The sequence below is a fragment of the Octodon degus genome, unplaced genomic scaffold (genome assembly GCF_000260255.1).
Source record: "Octodon degus isolate 3935 unplaced genomic scaffold, OctDeg1.0 scaffold00010, whole genome shotgun sequence".
Classification (NCBI taxonomy): Eukaryota; Metazoa; Chordata; class Mammalia; order Rodentia; family Octodontidae; genus Octodon; species Octodon degus.
In genome coordinates, this window is record NW_004524586.1 from 25,634,243 (window position 1) to 25,641,384 (window position 7,142).

The following is a 7,142-nucleotide window of genomic DNA, read 5'->3' on the forward strand; positions in this document are numbered from 1 at the left end:
CCCCCCCCCCCCCCCCCCCCCCCCCCGGCCTGCGTGGTGCTCTGCGGGGTCAGGGTCCACTTAGCTTCACTCAGTCCCTTTACTTTGTGTGCACTTCTGGGCCTCTGACCCACTTAGCCTGTTTCCTCCCCAGGCATTGGTGGGGCGACCTGAAAGCCTGCGCTTGTCACGGGAAGTCGGAATAGAGTTAAATCTAACGCAGAAACTTCAGATTCTCCGTACGCTAGGAACTAGAGCGAGCGTTATTTCCCCAAGGTCACTATCAGAGTTAGTTGGTGAGCCTGGAGACCTAAAAGAAAACGCAAGGCCTTTATGGAGGGAAGTCTGTTTTGACAAGGTTTCTCTGCAGTTCAGCTCCGTTCGGGCTGGCCTTGAACTTACTTCGTGAGGTCTTTTGACATCCAGATCAATCTTATTTTTGTCTAGCCACAGCGCTGTTGCCTGCTGTGTCTATTTCCATTTACTTACGCCCTGGGCGCTATCAGGAAAAACTTGAGTGCTCTGATCTTGTAAGAGGCAATTATTACATAGGCATTATGGGGATGTCGGTGTTTTATGCATATTTCTGGTCTTTAAAAATTTTACTTAGATTTTTAAAATTTAACCCAACAATTTTTAAGTTTTTAAACTTGTTACTTTCATCTTCTGACAAGTTTTGGGTTTGAGCGGTGTAGTTGTTGAATATATCATGTGTTACAGTTTTGTGTCTGGAGAGCTTATTTAGCCTTGAAATTTTATTCTGTGAAAAAGTCATTTTGATCAGTACATGAGTTGATACTGCTGGTAAGCTATCAGTGCCAAAGAAGTGTTGAGGGCTGGGGCATAGCTTAGCAGCATTCTTGCCTGGCAAGTGCAAGGTCCTCAATTCGATTCCTGCTATGAAAAATTCCACAAACAAAAAACGGATGTGTTGTTAACTTTTTTTTTTTTTGCCTTTTTGAGACAAGCTCTCACTATGCAGCTCAAACTGATCCTTGAGCTCACTTGTAGCTCAGGCTGGTCTCAATTCGCATAGATTCTCTTGCCTCAGGCTCCTGGGCTCTGGAATTACAGGCGAGCGCCACCATGCCCGGCAAGTAACATAGTTAAGTAAACTAAAAGTAACATTTTTGTGGGATCGAAATCGCCTGAGATAAAATCATTCCGCATTTTATGGAGTAGAATAATTGTGTTAAAACCTTTTTAAAATCACAAGATAGACCTTATCCCTATACAGTTTGCAAGTTTAAGGCCTTTAATTTCATGAAAAGAAAATAGGAGTGGAAATTTATCACTACAAACTCAACAAAAGTTAGGACTTTTTTTTGGTTTGAAATTTAAAATTATGGTATACAAAATGATTTGTGTAAAATTTCTGCCCTGTTTTGCAGGCATTTATATGCTTCACCAACACATTTTTTTGACATACTAATAGGTCAAGTCACTGCACTCTCCGTGGCCTAAATACTGTTGGACATTTGCTATGTTCAGGATTCCTGTCCTTCAGCACTTGTATGTTTGGAGTCTTCATAGGATAATAGATAAATAATCTTATATTAACCTCCTGTAAGCTGAAATAGACTTGATTCCTTAAGGGAAGGTTGATTATAGTTGTGATATTTGTGTAGTGTTTACAGAGGTCTGTATTGACTCTTTTCTGCATCCCTGTTGTTTGGCTACTGTAATTTCTGTGGTAAAGAGATATTCTACTTCCCAAGCTGTAACTTCTCTCTTTGGTCTTTGGAATGAGGGAATCCTTAAAGTGTCATAAGTGAGCAGATTGTGGATGGAACATAACATGCTTACAAAATACCAAGTTGGCTGATAAAAATATTTTACTAAATGGAAATTCTGTTCGATCTAAAATTTTTTTTTCCCCCAGAGCTGAGGATTGAACTCAGGCCCTTGCGCTTGCCAGGCAATCTAAATGTTTTTATCTGTCATTTATAACCTCAAATATTGAGATTTAATCTACTATAGTAAATATGTTTATATTTTTGTATTTTAGCACAGGTCTACAGGGTCTCGCTATATGGATTGGGCTCCTAGTGATCCTTCTGTTTTTAGCCTCCCAAATGCTAGGATTACAAGCACACACCACCATGCCTAGTCTAAAAATAAATAAATTTAAGAGGCCTGGGAGATGGCTTAGTAGAATAAGCTCTTTCCTGGCAAGCGCAAGGGCCTGAGTTCAATTCCCGGTTCCACAAAAAAAAAAAAGAAAAAGAAAAAGGGGGGGGGGGCGGTGCGGGGAGATGGCTCAGTAGAATAAGTGCTTCCCTGGAAAGCACAAGGGTCTGAGTTCAATCCCTGGTTCTGCAAAAAGAAAAAAAAAGTTTTCCAGTGTACTTTAAACTTACCAGCAATATTTTTGAGAAAATTATAGTAATCATTAAGGATGAGGAAAATTTAGTCAGGTAGTTGCAAATAAGAAATTTATATCACGTACTCACATAGAGAAGAGCCCCCTTTCTAGGTTAGACTAGTATTAAACTACTGGCTCCTAACCCAGTAATATCCTAAAAAGTTTATACACTACAACCAGTTCCATAAGAAATAAATTTTATTTATATATTTACTTTTTGCAGAACTGGGGATTAAACTCAGGCCTTTGCGCTTGCCAGGCAAGTGCTTATTCTACTGTGGTATTTCTCCGGCTCAGAAATAAACTTTATTAGACCCACAAATTAAGTAATGTTATTGTTTGTCTAGTTGATCTTTTGCATAGATTAATAAAAATGAAAGGCTGATTTAAACTTTTTAAATTTTTTGTACCTGGGATCCAGCTCAAGACCTTGCACTTGCCAGGCAGGTGATTATGCTGCTGAGCTGAGCTGTCTCCTGGCCCCTAAACTTTGTTGATAACATAGTTTAGTCATTTGTCTAAAGCCCATTCGAAATGTTCAACCTTAAAAGTCAAATTTTGGGTATTAATTTTACTTTTTAGAATGTCTGTCTGTCTGTTTGAGACTGTATCTAATTATGCAATTCAGACTGGCCTTGTACATGCTGAACTCCGGAGATCCTCATGCCTCAGTGCCTGGAATACAAGCAGGTGTCACGGTGCCCAGCTGAAATAAGCATTTCTTTACACATTGAAATGAGGCCCCTTAAAAAAAGAGTATGATAGTTCTTTCCAGCCTCAAAGGCTACCCTTACTTCATTAGATAATTCAGAATACATAGGATAAAGACAGATTTACCATCAGAGATTATCATGAAAAATTTGTTCTATTCATGCCGGGTTTAACTTTCAACTTTAACAATGTGTACCCTATGTATATTGCATGCAAGTCACCTACGTCTACTATGGTGAAAAGATTTAAAACCTAGGTGGAAGATTGAGAATTGAATATAATAGGTCGTTCTATTGTTACTGCTGTAATTTTGTTAAAGGATGAGTTTGAATAAAGACATTTCCCAAATTTTGGCTGATAGACTGGTTAAAGAGCTTTGAAAAATACTTAACATATGAATGGGTTTTAGAAAATAACCTTAGGTGCACTCTAGAAGAGAGTAGATCTTACCTTAAAACTGGAAGGGCTTTTGTTTCAATAAAGTATGCACTTGTACTTCATTTAATTTATTTATTTATTTTTTTTTTGGGTAGTAAGAATTGAAGATGGACCTGTAACAGTGAAGGTTTTGTGTTTATTAGCATGTAAAGAATGTGATTTGATATGAGGGGCCCGGCAGGATAGTAGGTTATTTCTTGTATGATTTGTCCAATTGCAAACTTTACTGTATTGGAAAATTGAGGTATTGCTTGTAGTTTTACTGAAGGAAGGAATGCTGGGAAACATCATTCCTGGGAGATGTGATAGTTAAAAGAAGAAATGGTAGAGAATTATTAGTGTAGTAAAACCTTCAGATGCAGACTTTTTTTTTCTTAATGCAAGAGTTACTTGATGTGGATAATGTTGAATTTTGTCCCTTAGCTTTTTTTTTTTTTTTTTTTTTGCAGAACCGGGAATTGAACTCAAACCCTTGCACTTGCCAGGGAAGCACTTATTCTACAGAGCCATCTCCCCATTGTTGAATTTTGTTAGCATTTTCTTCCTTTGGTGCTGGGGATTGAACCCAGCATGCTTGCTTTAAAACTAAGCTCCAAAAATAAAAAAAAATGAATAAAAAATGAAACTAAGCTCCAGCTCCCTGCCAGGTGTCTGTCTGTGCCTTCCTGTCTTTTTCTCTTGTTTGTCTCTTTTTTGAGACAAGATCTCACTTTGTAGTAGTGCAAATTGGCCTTGAACTCAGCTATGTAGCCCAGGCTGGCCTCCACTCTTCGGTGCAGTCCCTTTGCTTCTGCTGCTTGAGTGCTGGGCTTTCATACAGGTGTGCAGCATGACACTTGGCTGGGTTAACTCTCACAGAACAAAAACTCTATACAAGATTTTTGTCTTTGGAGACTAAACAGTAATTTTTAGGAAAGGAAATGTGCTGTTTGTGAAGGTTTTTTTTTTTTTAATAAAATTTATTTATTTTGTGTGTGTGTGTGGCCAGTTCAGCCCACCAGGGGGCGGGGCTGGCTGGCATGTGGTGCTGGGTTGAACCGTGGTCCCTGTGCTTTTGCTTAGCTTAGCTTGTTCTAAGTAGGTGCTTTAGACCACTGAGCCATCTCACCAGCCCTGTGAAGGCTTTTTATAGTTTAGTCTTTTAATTTCAAATTACTTTTTAAATGTACACTTGAAAATTTTTTATGTTTGTGCTTGTGTAAGGTAGAATTTTGGGCTGAACTTACTAGTCATTTAAGTTAAATCTTTCAGTCTATTGTTTGTGCAAAAGAAAGTATAGTGAAAATTTTAACAGTCATCTTTGGACTGAATTTCAGAAGGAGCAATTATGTGAAATTTAAGATTGGGACTTGATTTTGTGATGTTGCCACATAAAGGGATGCCTTTAGGGCTAGGGGATAGTAAATTTAGAAGAATTTTTGGTCTGTATAGTTACTTTGTTATGTATTTTCATTTTTAAAAATAAGCATTTAATTTTAGAACAGTTAGATATTTACAGAATTACTGCAAAGATAGTATAGCGTTCCTATTTATACCATATCCATTTGCTTTTTTTTTTTTGGTGGAACCAGGGATTGAACTCAGACCCTTGCCCTTGCCAGGGAAGCACTTATTCTACTGAGCCATCTCCTCATCCCCCATTTGCTGCTATTGAGCAGTTGGTATCAATATGTATTTATTCGAACTAATGAACTAAGATTTGACACAGTTAGTATACTACTCAGATTTCTTCAACTTCCTTAATGTCCCTTTCTGTCCTGGAATTCCATCTACAATATCACAGCATGCAGTCATGTTTTCTGAGTCTTCTCTTGGTTGTGACAGTTTCTTAGACTTTCCTCATTTTTTTAATGACTTGCTGATTTTGAGATGCACTGGTCATATATTTTGTCTTAGTCCATTTGTGTTGCTATAGCAAAATGCCATATTATGGGTACTTTATCGAAAACAAGAGTTTGTTCCTCTTATTTCTGGAGGCTGGAATTAAAGTGGTCAGTAGTTCTGGGGTATGGGTAAAGGCTGGCTGTCTCTGCTTCCAAGGCAGTGAGTGCCTTGTTATTTCTTTCCCTGAAGGAGACTAATGCTCTCCCTTGTATGATGGGAGGGATGGGAGAGCAGAAAAGGGTTTAGGTGTTTCAGTTCTCTAAAAGCCACTGATGCTTTTATGATGGTGGACTCCTTGAGACCTTGTCACCTCTTGAAGACTTTACCTCTTAATTCTGTTGCATTAGAGATGAAATATCAACATGAATTTTTGAGGGACATGTACATTTAAACTTTTGCATCTTTCAGTTGGGATTTTATATTTTTCATGTTTAGACTGGAGTAAAATAAATTTAGAGATGCTATGTTCATGGATTGTAAGACTCAATATTGTGACCAGTTCTTTAAAATCCCTCTTAATTAATTAGCTAACCAATCAGTCTTTTTATTTATTTATCGTGTGTGTGTGTGTGTGTGTGTGTGGCCAGCTCAGCCCACCGGGGGCGGGATTGGCTGGCATGTGGTGCTGGGGATTGAACCGCGGTCCCTGTGCTTTGCTTAGCTCAGCTTGTTCTAAGTAGGTGCTTTAGACCACTAAGCCATCTCACCAGCCCAACCAATCAGTCTTTGAGATAGGGTCTTGCCATGTAGTTCAGGCTGGCCTTGAGTTCACTTTGTAGCCCAGGCTTGTCTGAACTTGCAGTGATCTTTCTGCCTCAGCTTCCCAGAGTGCTGGGATTTACAGGCATGTACCACTATGCCCAGCTAAACTCCCATAATAAATTTAGTGCAAGCCCATTCAAAATCCTGCACGTTATTTTGCATATGTTTACAAACTTGACAGTAAAATTTGTATGGAAATGCAAAAATAGTAGGACAAAGTTGAGGCACTCACTTCCTGATTTTAAGAGTTTTATTTATTTGTTTATTTTTTGCAGAACGGGGATTGAACTCAGACCCTTGCGCTTGCCAGGCAAGCGCTTATCCTACTGAGCCAACTCCCCAACCCCAAGAGTTTTAAAGCCTGTAATAAAGGAGACAATGTGGTATTGGCAAAGGCTATATGTAATAGTAGAAAATGAGTGAAATACAAAGCCCAGAAATAGACTCATTAAAATATAGCCAGCTAAGCCAAACATGGTAATGCATGACTGTAATCCAGTACTCTGGGAAGCTGAGGCAAGAGGATTGCAAGATTGAACCCAGCCTGGGCAGTTTAGCTGTTTAGTGAGATCCAGTCTTAAAGTATAAAAATGGGCTGGGGATGTAGCTCTGTGAACTAGCCCTGTGTTTGATCTCTGATGTTGCTTAATTCATTTTTTTAAAAAAAATTAGTATATTTTGGGTATATATAATGATCATATTCATCCCAGGGATAACTTTTTTTCCTATTCCCTTACCCTCACTTCAATCCTTCTTCTCCTTAATCTTAAAATAGTAAATGCAGTGTTTTTCTGTTTTAAGTTGTATAAACTGGCAAACATTTCATCAACTAGGTAAATGTGACTGTGAAGTAATATTTGAGCTTTTCAAGGTTGATGAGGTAGTTTTTCCCTTTATAATTTAAATTTCTGGATTGATTAATTTTTTTTTTTTTTTTAAATTTTTTTTTATTTTATGAGAGAGAGAGAGAGAGAGAGAGAGAGAGAGAGAGAGAGAGAGAGAG

General features: G+C 38.3%; 1 protein-coding gene across 2 annotated transcripts in view; it reads left to right on the forward strand.

Annotated features, from left to right (window-relative positions):
• Eif3a (eukaryotic translation initiation factor 3 subunit A) overlaps nt 1-7,142 on the forward strand; it is a 52,393-nt gene that overhangs the window by 816 nt on the left and 44,435 nt on the right. The gene's annotated exons all lie outside the window — the stretch shown is intronic.